This window comes from Prionailurus viverrinus, chromosome B1 (assembly GCF_022837055.1).
Source record: "Prionailurus viverrinus isolate Anna chromosome B1, UM_Priviv_1.0, whole genome shotgun sequence".
NCBI classification, from domain to species: Eukaryota; Metazoa; Chordata; class Mammalia; order Carnivora; family Felidae; genus Prionailurus; species Prionailurus viverrinus.
The window spans coordinates 177,219,282-177,232,475 of record NC_062564.1 but is presented as its reverse complement, the minus strand read 5'-3'; positions in this window follow the sequence as shown (position 1 = coordinate 177,232,475).

Here is a 13,194-nt window from a genome sequence, read left to right as displayed (position 1 = left end):
ATATTGTTCAATTTAAAAAAATGACCTACGAAATGAGTAAAAACTGAAACAAATAGACTAAAAACTGTAAGTCAGATGTTTATAAATAATCAGGGGCCTCATACACAGAGTTATTAAAAAGATATTTGTCTATTTTAATAAATTAAGTAGATGTTAATCTATTTTATTAAGTGGCTAATTTATTAAAATACATTATATATTTATAGCGTATGTGGTATATATAATTATATTATAATGTATTAATTTTAATACATTTTAATAACCTATTTTATTTTTTAACTCCCCACAACAAAGGGAAATATGAGAACTGTCTTCCAGAAATCATTATTACATAAAAGTCTTAGAGTATATTTATCTGAAGTTTCTAGTTCAGTTGGAATCTATTTTGTTGCTTTCAAAGTGCTTGAGCTTTCCATTTTATTCATTGTCCATACAGGTTATGATAGCATTTTACTAGGTATTGCTTTAATAAACTGTGAAATTCAAAAGATCAGAAATCAGGACAATATGACTTGAGATCCTAGCTACAGGTTTTAGTTACTAAATTGTCCTTCAAAAGTTAAATATCAATATCACACAATTAGAGGTTTGTGGCAAAAGTACTATATTTAATATTCTTGTTTATTTGTCTGTTATCCTAATAATATAAAGGTTAAAATAAAATGAGGAAATATTTCTCTCTTAGCCAAATTTATATCTTTTTTAGTCTTTTTAAAAAAATGTATTTCTTTGTTTTTTCATTTTTTGAGAGAGAGAGAGCATGAGTAGTAGAGGGAAACAATTTTTAAATTTTTTTTCATGGTTGTTTATTTAATTTATATATAGAGAGACAGAACATAAGCAGGGGAGGGGCAAACAGAGAGGGAGAGAGAGAATATCCAGTAGGCTCTGCACTGTCAACGCAGAACCTGATGCTGGGCTTGAATCCACAAGCCCTGAGATCATGACCTGAGTTGAAATCAAGAGTTGGAGGTTCAACAACTGAGCCACCCAAGCACCCCAAGGGAGACAGAGAATCAAAAGCAGTTTCACCCCATCAGGAGCCTAAAGTGGGGCTCAGTTTCATGACCCTGAGATCATGACCTGAGTTGAAATCAGCCAGACCCTTAACCAACTGAGTCACCCAGGCGCCCCATAAATTTATATCTTTTAGTAAGTAGGAGCTTCCAGAATTCTACCTAGCCACAATCAGGAGAAAAAGTTTTTAAAAAAGAAAAGTAAAGAAAACAAAAAAGGTGTTCAGAGGCATAAATAATACTTTTTTAAAATATGTATTTATTATCTTGAGAGAGAGAGAGCGCGCAAGCCAGGGAGAGGCAGAGAGAGAGAGACACAGAATATGAAGCAGGCTCCAGGCTCCAAGCTGTCAGCACAGAGCCCGGTGTGGGGCTCGAACTCAACACGAGATCATGACCTGAGCCAAAGTCGGATGCTTAACAGACTGAGCCACCCAGGTGCCCCAATAATGCTTTTAAACTTGATTTTGTGGATATTATATTTATTAGCTATTTACTGGGAATATCTACTCTTCATTGCCTTTAGCAATGAAATTTCTGACTTTTGAAAGTCTTCCACAAAGATAAACATATCTACTATGATACCTAGGTTGCCCCATCTTGCCTTCTAAGGGGATAGTCTTTTCTTTACATCTGTAGTGACTAAATTTTTCTATGAAGCATGAAATGCAATTATACCGAGATTAGAGAGCATTAACTACATGTGTTATAATTCCCCATGAATTTAGCATTTTCTACTAAAAATAACCTACAGTGTTTAATCCATTTTTTATTCATCTTACTGAATTGGAAAGAGTTAAGGTTTTAGTTTAGATTAAATGATGAAAAAAAGAATTTTTAAATCTCATGTTATCGCGTTATAGTTTGACTTTTTTACTAAAGAATTTTAACTGTTAGATGCCATGTTTAATGTTTCCACTTGTATTCATTAACACAAATTTGTTTGAAATCCCTAGCTGATGCTTTGCCAAAATGTCATCTGTCCTAATGAATATGTATAAAATAAAGTACAGAATAAATTTGTGATACTTTTTCTTTTTCCAAAATACTTTGGGCTTGTTTGAAATTGAATGCTCTTTTGCAGTTGACTACGTTGTCAAAGACACGACGTGCATGATGTCAACTGTCTATTTTAGTGGATAAATCCAGAGGGTAAATGATTGTGGAGAACAAAGGCAATGAAAGTTTTATCCAACAGAGAGGAATTTAGAGTTTAGTTGTCTGTTGTCCCAACATTCTCACAACAGAATTTTTTACTGTATGTATTAGAAACCTAATTAGAAACGTTCATTGCAATATATACAGTAAAAAGCAACTGGCTTTTACAGGGACCCAATTACTTCAGTATCCATTTGAAGGAGAGTGGAAAGAAATTATCTTCATTCTCACTGCCTCTTACCTTAATTGCAGACTGTTATTGCTTGCTAACTGGACCATGGCAATCACCTGCTAACACTCCCTTTTTCAAGGTTATCTTCATCCTGTCCATACTTCGCACTACCTCCAGAGAGGCAAAATATACCTTTGCTCATGTGACGTTCCTCATTAAAATGCATCAATTAGAAATTGGCTCCTGAGGTCATCTTCACCACGCCAGATACAGAGAAGGAATTTCCCTTAAGCAAGGAAAGACTAGAAGTAGTTAGGATTGACTACAAAGGAAGCATTGAAGGCACGCTGGAGGCTGGGGTCGTATAGGAGAAGACTGAGCTACACAAATCAGAATAATAAATATAAGTAATACCTACACGATATACCTTCACCTTTCTTTCCCCACTGAAGTCTGAGTTCACTGTTTATGTCTAGTGGGCTGCAAATCAGATTATACCTTTTTGAGAAATTTACAAGCACAAAAATCTAGTATTTCTGATAGTTGCATTTTGCCATCAAAACTCATGCAGCAACTGAGCCACTGTATTGAAATTAACCAGCTTACAAATATCCCCCACCTTATAAAATTCTAATTAGCATTTGTGTGTGTTCCACAATTAAATATAAGTAAAAGCATAGATTCACTTCATTTATGAGGAACATATCCAACATAAAACACTGAGACCAATACAGTAAGGAGTAAAATGAACTTATAGGAGACAATGATAATTCAGGAAACGAAAAAGTTACTTTGAAGTGTTGATTTCAATTTCAGTTACTTAACATACAGTGTAGTATTAGCTTCAGGTGTACAATATAGTATAGTAGTTCAACACTTTCATACAACATCCAGTGCTCACCACAGCAAGTACGCTCCTTCATTCCCATCACCCATTTAACACATTCCCTCACCAAACTCCCTTCTGGTAACCATGTTTGTTCTCTAGAGTTAAGAGTCTGTTTCCTGGCTTGCCTCTATCTCTTTTTTTTTTATGTTTGACCATTTACTTCTTAAACTCCACATAGTGAAATCACATGATATCTGTCTTTCTCTGACTGGTTTATTTCATGTAGCATAATACTTTCTAGCCCCATCTATGTTGTCCCATATGGTAAGAGTTCACTCCTTCTTATGGCTGTGTCATTTTCCCTGTATACATATAGCACCTCTTCTTTATGCATTCATCAGTCATGGACACTAAGGCTGTTTCCATATAGAGATGCATGTATCCCTTTGCATTAGCGTTTTTGTATTTGTTAGGTAAATACCCAATACTGAGATTGGTGGATCATAGGGTAGGTCTATTTTTAACTTTTTGAGGAACCTTTGTACTGTTTTCTATAGAGACTGCACCAGTTTGCATTCTCACCAACAGTACAAGAGAGTTCCCCTTTCCCAATATTCTAGCCAACACCTGTTGTTTCTTGCATTGGTGATTTTAGCCATTCTGAAAGGTGTGAGGTGATATCTCATTACAGTTTTGATTTGTATTTCCCTGATGATAGGTGATGTTGACCATCTTTCCATGTATCTGTTGGCCATCTGTATGTCTTCTTTGGAAAAAAAGTCTTTGCCCATTTTGTAATTGAATTATTCAGTTTTGGGGTGTTGAGTTTTACAAGTTCTTTATATATTTTGGATACTAAACCTTTATCAGACACGTCATTTGCAAATATCTTCTCCTATCCCATAGGCTTCCTTTCAGTTTGTTGATTGTTTTCTTCACAGTGCAGAAACTTTTCATTTTGATGAAGTATCAATAGTTTATTTTTGCTTTTGTTTCCCTTGCCTTTGGAGACATATCTAGAAAGAAGTGGCTATGGCCGATGTCAAAGAAATTACTGCCTGTGTTCTCTTCCAGGATTTTTATGGTTTTAAGTCTCAACTTTAGGATTCCATCCATTTTGAATTTATTTTTGTATATAGTGTAAGAAAGTGATGTGTTTCATTTTTGTGTATGTTGCTGTCCACTTTCCCAAAACCATTTGTTGAAGAGACATTCTAGGCAAAAGAAGTTTTAAAACACATACATCCTGTGCATCTTCAGAATCCTTAAGTTAAATGAAGCTATTGTCATAATAACAGAATACAATGAAAAAAAAAGGTATCTCAAGAACCATAATATGTTTTTTTTAGTAAAAATTATTGTCTATCCATTCTTCTGAGTAGCAACACTCAATTCTTATTGCTACTGAAATTAAAGACTAGATTTTCCAGTGTTCTCATGTGGACAAGTGTATCATGTGAATAAATTTTGGTCCCGAAGATGTAGGCAGATATGTTGCTTTGCGATTTCAGGGGAAGCTACTTCAATGACCCAATCACAGTTTTAAAAGAACAGTGTGTAAGCACCAAATGGTATCCCAACAACAAAATACATAACTATATTATAGGTTATGGAGTTAAAGAAAACATATATTTATTTTGTGTGTAGGTGAACATGAATGATAAAAGCAAGCTACGTCACCTTAGTCATTTTAATCCACATACTTGAATTTTATATTACGCACATTAAATTTTAAAAATTATAAATGTGGAGGCACCTGGTTGGATCAATTGGTTAAGTGTCCGACTCTTGATTTTGGCTCAAGTTATGACCTCATGGTTTGTGGGATCGAGTGTGGAGGCTGCTTGGGATTCTCTCTCTCCCTCATTCCCCCCCCTGCTCATGTTCTCTCTTTCTCTCTCTGTCTCCTTCTGTCTCAAAATAAATAAATAAACATTAAAAAATTTACAAATGCGATACAAATTGCCAAAGAATCAACTTGATGTAATATAGGACCATTTAATAGGCCTCATTACTGCTGAAAGAGTCCAAGAAAAATTCTCCCAGAGAAAAATATATTTGAATTGAATATTGAATGGTAAATAGTGTTAGCCATGAGAAGAGGGTAAAAATACCTAAAAATAGACTTAGGGAAATATAGGGAGGTCAGGGATAAGAATGGAAAAAAAAAATTCTGTGAAGTCACTGTAGGTGAAGCATGAAGAATTAAAAAGAATTTTTGGCGGGCACCTGTGTGGCTCAGTCGACCTCATTCGACTTCAGCTCAGGTGATGATTTCATGGGTCATGAGTTCAAGCCCCACGCCGGACTCTGTGCTGACAGTTCAAAGGGTGGAACCTGCTTCAGATTCTGTGACTCCCTCCCTCTCTACCCCTGCTGATACCCTCTCTCTCTCTCAGGAATAAATAAACATTAAAAAAATTAAAAAAAAAGGATTAAAAAGAATTTTTTTAAATGAGAGAAAAGAAAGAAAAGAAGGAAGAGATATTTACTAAACAGTAATAAGAAAGCCAGAGTCACCAACTATAAGAATCAGAAATGTAATGAATATAGATGATGGATAGATAGATAGATATTCATTAATATGTTGTATCAGTAGTAGCAGATCTATTTTTTTCATCCCCAAATTGTGACTATTTTATAGGATTGGCCTTTTTCTCCCCAGTTTTGATGAGGTAAAACTGACATATAACGTTGTGCAAATTTAGGGTGTCTAATGTGATGATTTGATCTGTAAAATGATTGCCACCCTATGAAATTCTTACTCATACCATCTTATCTAAAAGTAAGTTTTAGATTTGAAGTGACTGAATTTCTTATACATAGTAGATTGGTTTTTCTACAATCAATGATGTGTTTAGTTATAACAGGAGAGAGGATTGTTAAATGTACACAAATTTGTTAAAACTATACATGTTTTACATACTATTTTTATTCGTGTGTAATAATGGAGGAAAAAAAAAGATTTGATCCTTTCTGAGATTTGTGCAGATCTCCTTAAACCGTCAGCAAATGCATCAAATTCATGCCTCTAGTACTTAAACATATATTGTATCTTTCGTGATGTGAGGTACCTTTAGATTGTGTTTCTTGTTGGATGCTTTCTGATATTTATTTTAATAAACAAAATAAATAAACCCTGATATTTCCCATAGTATATCGGGGAGGGGATACCTGGAAGACTAATACAAGTTATTTTGTCCTATTGGGAGAAAAAAAAATCGTTGTCATTTTAGTAAAGGTTTAAATATAACTGTCTCAAAAATATGAAAACTTATTTTATTTTTTATTTTAGAGAATGAGAGCACACAAGTCAGGGAGAGGGGTAGTGGGGAAGGGAGAGAGAGAATCCTAAGCAGGCTCCATAATTATCACGGAGTCTGATGTGGGGCTTGATCTCAACGACCCCGGGATCGTGACTGAACTAAACTCAAGAGTCAGACACTCAACCAGCTAAGCTATTCATGTGCTCTTATGAAAGCGTATTTTAAAAACATAAAAGAATAAAATAGGCAAAAAGATCAATGGGAGTTGTTTCTAGGAAATATCTACATTATCTAATATACCCTGAAGAGGTGTCTCATTCTTCAGAAGTCTGTGCATTGCACCGGTTTGTTCTATTTCAGAACTCAGTAGAGATCAAAGATAACTTACGAGAGAGAATGGTGATGCATATGTTTTCTCGAAGTAATGTTTTCTTGAGGTTTCTGCCATAATGAATTGTCTTTTAAACTGAAAAGAATGGTTTTACTTTTTCTTTCCTTTAACTGTATTTTAATGTATGTTAATATTATCTGGAAAAAGAAATGCCACTATGTTTTCTGGAAACTAGTGTAAACCAAGATCAAGTTAATTGACAATTCCATTTGTCCATTTATCATGGAAAGAACCAGAGTTTGAAACCATTACCCCAACACTTAATTACATGACACGAGTCGACTTAGATTTACCCCCACACAAGTTTTTGTGTTGGTCTGTTATGCCACTTAAAACCTTTTTACAGTTCCAGATCTTTAAATTTTTTGGTCTATATGTAAGTATTAAAAGTAGAAAGTTTAACAATTTACATATTATGCTTGTGACAATATAAGTTGATAAATTCTCCTGTTGACAGAAAATGAGTTGGAATGAGTCAAAGAAATTAAAATGGACTTTATCAGCGTTTATTTTTCAATCATTTGGACTATTAAAGTTTCACCAATAGTTTGAGAACCTTAAATTTTGTTTAAATAATAAAGTAAAATTGTAATCACTGGATGTAAATATGTATGCATGTATTTTTATGTATGTATGTACATATGCATATATAAAGTATATGTCTATATTATATGTATAATTATATAAATATATACATATATGTACATATGTGTATACATACCATATACATAAGTATTATTATGTATGTGTTTATGCACAGATTTACACATATATGTGTGTATATATGTAATAGCCTCTGAACAAATACAAATTTAGTGAGTTTTAAGAATGCTTATCAACTCATCAATTGTTAAAATTGAATGCATGGTCAGGAAGGAAAAGGGATAGAACTTTAAACGTTCTTTAACTTTTATCTTTATGAAATACATAATGCTGTATACAATGTCTTAAAATCATGTTATTTTTTTCTCTGATTTCATATATACTTGTATATATTTCCTCATTCTTATTTTTTCCAATAGAGCTACATTCATATTTGAGTAAGTTCAAAAATTACTCTCCTTTATTCAATTCTCTAAATAAAGTCTAAAATGTGAATTACTTCTTTGTTTTTCCCAAGTCCGCTTTGTACACATTTTTCATGTTGTCCTTTCCATGCATTATTGAATTTATTTTATAAATCTCTTCCCACTAAAATATTCATTCTTTCAGGGCAGTTATGGTCTTACTTATAGATATTACCATAATTAACACAGTATCTAGCAGATATTGACAGGTTGTCAATGGCTACCATAAATTCTCCCAAAGATTGAGACTAATAAGTAGAAGGATTAGTTCTTCCGGTTTTTTTTTAAACACAGTCATTTTTCCTAGTTAAATAAACTATTTTCCATAATATTATTTATATCTCCATAGAAGCAGAAGGAGTATTTGAAAGCTTTCTGGATCAAAAATCAAATAAACAGCTGTTAAATCTTTCAGAGTTCATTTACTCCTTGTTTGGAACACTTGTGGCTACGGATGGTCAAGAAAGAGGTGAGGCAGCTGGAGGTATTCGCTTTGAACCATGGCATCTGCAAAGAAGTAGATTGATCAGCAGAGATTTAAAAAGAACAACACTGCTAGCAAGCCCAAAGCTAAAACATTAGTCAAATAAGCAGGAAGATTTGAGAAATATTAACCGACAGACAGATTTTTGTACAAGTAAAAAAGCTTGTACAAAAAAGATGTGCAAAAAGCTCATCTTACCAGGTGGCTTCAGGGCTTGAATATCCAACCAAGATTTTGAAGAGGAAAAATTCTGAAGTCAATGATCTTAGAATAGCAATAAGTATAGCCTTCAGCCTATGTACTTAGGAAGTTTTCAGCAATGATTTTAGTTTTAATTTTTACTTTGTTTAATTTAGCCTGTCCCTGAGGCAGCTCCTGAGAGTTGCTAAACCATCGAGAACCATGCAGGAGGTAAGCTGTTTGCTTTAGGCAGAGCTGGCATTGGTTTTAGTGGATGATCCCTCTATAACTTCAGTGAATTTCAAATATTCTGTGTTATTTGAAAGGACCTTATTACTTATGGCAGCATGCTACAAAGGAAAGCAAACAAAGTTTTGGCATAGGGCACACTTCTGCAAAGATCCTGCCTCTGCTAATGGCCCCATCTGTAATAATGGACAAGAGAATCTCAACTTGTTTCTTCACTGGCATAATGAGAAAACTAACACATCCTACCTCTGTTTGTTACATTGAATAAGATAAGGTAGGCAAAGCCCACAGACACAGCAGGCATTTTACAACTGGTAATTTCTCTGTTCTCTGAAGGTACTCAGCCTGCCTAGTGTGCCAGAACTGTGCTGCCCACTATTGTATGAAGTGTGTTTCTGGTAACGGTACCCTAGCAAAATAGGCTCTTGTGAACGATGTTGCATCGATGGCTTTTAATTAAACACTTTATCATGTGACTTGCTTTGGCCAATGGGCAATAATAAAACTTGAACAAAAAGAGACCTTTAAATAGCTTGCACATTGGGATTTGTTTTCTCCTACTGCTCTGTGAACCCTGAAACCTCTGTGTGAACTAGCCTGGGCTCACATGTTGAATGATGAGAAAGAAGTGACCCAATAATTTCCATCTTCCAGGCTGACAGCCAGACAGCAGCCAGAAATGTAAGTGAGGTCACCTGGGACCAGACAGCCTCCTGCCAACCTGTCAACTGATACAGAAACATGAATAATCCCAATTGAGTCTGACCCAGATTAGAAGAACCACTCAGCTGAGTCCAGACCAGTGCCAACCTGTCGAATTACAAGGTAAATAAATAGTTGATCTTTTAGCCATTAAACTCTGGTGGTGTGTTACCATGGAACAAATAAATGATCTCTCTCTCAATACATTTTTTAAATGCATAAATTTATCGGCCAAAGACAAAAATATGGACAAGAAAGAGAAAGAAAGAGAAGAGGAAAGAAGAAGGAAAGAAAAAAGAGAGGGTGGGAGAAAAAATGAATGGGAGGCAAGGAGGATTTGTATCCTGAATCTCGACATTTTCCCAAGAATGAGCAGAAGAGGCCTTATTTGCCATCATTTTCTTCTCGCTCACTCAATAACTCAGCATTCTGATACAGAAATGTCAGATACATTAATTTAGGGGCACGGAGGTGATAGCTGGGGGAGAAAAAACTCTTCAAGAGCACCTTGGAAAGGCTTTTGTCTTAAATACACCGAGAACATAATTTAACATTTAAGAGCATTTTACTATCATTAATTAGCGTAGATAACTTACTCCATCCATCTAAGAACTCATTGGCAAAACTGAATGTCACGGTAATAACGAAAAGAGCAGTATGCCGATTTGTGCAAAATTAATCTTGAACAGAGCAGGGAAATTTAAATAGTAAAGATGAACTATACTGGGACACTAGTGTATACATATTCCTGAATTGATATTAGATATATTTCAACCTTTTCCAGGGCAACATGACATTACAGAAGGATGAAAAGGAAATTTGTATAGTTCCGTAGAATAATATGTAAGCAATTGGCTATTCTTTCCTCAAACCAACAAAAATATGCTTTCTGCTTTAAATTACAATCACCCTTGATACGATGTGTTTTGGTAAACTGAAAGAGAAACTGAGAATGACACTTAGTTTGCAGTCAAAATGAAAAATTGCAAACAATAGAAGCTATACATTTTTAAGGGTGGCTTTTCTCTTGGGTCATCATAGATGCAGGCAAGTCACTTTTTTAAAAAAAAAATGTTTATTTATTTTTGAGACAGAGCGAGACAGAGCATGAATGGGGGAGGCGCAGAGAGAGAGGGAGACACAGAATCCCAAGCAGGCTCCAGGCTCTGAGCCATCAGCACAGAGCCTGATGCGGGGCTCGAACTCACAGACCGTGAGATCATGACCCGAGCCGAAGTAGGACACTTAACCGAAGGAGCCACCCAGGATCCCCAGGCAAGTTACTTTTGAAGCACTTGGCTGTTGTCTCTCACAACCCTAGCCTCATTATGAAAAAAAGAAAAAAAAAACTTAATTAAAAATTCGACAAAACGTGAACATGTACAAATCACATTAAAAACTAATTTTTCAACACACACGATAGAATTTAGACTATTAAATTAGTATTCACTTTATGAATAATTATATCAGGAGGCTATACAATTAATAATGTTGCTACCTATAAAAGATGTTTAGAATTGCTTCTAGGGCCCCTTGTTCAAGTTCTATAGTATTTATCAATTTACCGGAGAAATAAAATTTCCATATTGCATCTTCCCAGGTCCGTGAACACTGGCTATCCATATTGATGGGACTAATGTTCAAAAAACTGCAATTATCTCTTCCATACATTAAATAGGTCCTTCTGGTGCAAGGAATATGTGATTTGCCACAAGAATATCTGGGATGCTTCCAACCTGTAGTGGAAAGTGAAATGAACGCTGTATATCCATGATCTTCACCCACAATGTTCACCCACCAAAGTTGAAAGTCATGAGGGTGGTGACAGTCTCTCTATGCCAACAAGCCATCACTTAGGTCCCACACATTTTCTACTTGGATTCCTTGTATTTGGGCCACAAATTTGGTTGATTACTTTTCCTCTATGCACCACATTCACTGTGCTTTACCAACTCCATCAAATGCAAAGAGGACATGAAAATACATTTTCTTGTCACTGCAATTGGAAATAAATAAAAGGAGCCTGAGTTTTGGAATCAAACAAAACAAACCTCAAATCTTTTATGTTAGTCATCTGCTCCATGATTGCACTCCTACCTTGAAATATTGCTAGGAGGATTAGAATAGTGTTTGTAACTTACACAGCGGCTTTGGGACAAGATGGCTTTATAATTTCATATTTCAGGGTAACTTTCCATCCTAAACACAAGGCCATGATCAATAAAATTAAAAACAGTGATAACTGAAAGAACATAGTGCACTAACAGTTATAAGTATCTTTAGATAAATAACGGAAACCTACAATTTTAATCAGGAGGGAAATTACAAGCATACTGAACCCCTCATACAAAAACAGGTAAGAGAATCTAGAAGTTTCATTTTGAGGGGATTTTTAAAAAATTCTTCTTTAATGTTTGTTTACTTATTTTTGAGAGAGAGAGACAGACAGACAAACAGAGCGCTAACGTGGGAGAGGCAGACAGAGGGAGACACAGCATTGGAAGCAGCACCAGGCTCAGAGTTGTCAGTACAGAGCCCAATGTGGGGCTCGAACCCACAAGCCATGAGATCATGATCTGAGCCAAAGTCGGACGCTTAACCCACTGAGTCACCCAGGTGCCTCTTGAGGGAAAATTTTGACTAACAATGTTCTAATGGATTACAGTATTATTTTATTTCACCAGGAATAAATTTATCTCACTTTTTTATTATAATGACTTATTTACTTATATAATTTTTCTCTCCTGGTTTTGAACATTTAAACAGGAAATTTATGTGAAACTGATGTGGGGAACAAAGGCAAAAGAAAAAAAAAACTTTCTTATAACTTACAGCCCATTGACGAAGGCAACCTTAGCTTAACGTTATCCAGACCTCCAGAATCCTGTAAGTTTTCTTTAACATATAAAAGTTCATTTGGAAACTTCCTTTATCTCTATCCCCCAAGATACATGTTAGCAATCGTCCTCCAAGCATATGGCCCACTGATATACATCTGAAGGGTCTTATAAAGGTTTTACTAGACAGTAATAAATGACCTTTTCCTAACAAGAGCTCACAGTCCTGGAAACCTTGGTTCCAAATTTTTTAAAGGCTTACATTATCCCTACCCCTCTCCCAACTTGAAAGTATATAATTAGCCATTCCTCACAACCGCAGTGCAGCTCTTTATGCCCATGGGTCCTGTCTCCGTGCATTAATAAAGTGACCTTTTTGCACCGAAGACATCTCAAGAATTCTTTCTTGACTGTTCACTCTGAACCTCAACATTTCCACATCAAAACTAAGAGTAGATTTCATCCCACTGTAGGCCATCAAGACAGAGGATAGAGCTTCCTCAATCATAAAATAAGGCTAAGGGAGGAAAAGTGAGTTATGATTATGCTTTATTTTGTTTTGTTTTGTTTTATTGTATTGTATTGTATTGTATTTTACTTTATTTATTTATTGCCTATCTGATTATTAAGGGAAGCAGAAAGGAAAATACATGGTATGCTAATCAGAATTTGTACCGTGACTGAACTGAACTTACTAACTCAGTGGCTGGATTTTTGATGTCTCTGTATTACTACACAGTGAGAAGAACCACTGACTTATACGTCACCATATGTAGAAGCTGGGGGAAAGAAACTTTGAAACAACAGATAAGGTATAGTTAAAGAAAGAACGCATGACTCCCA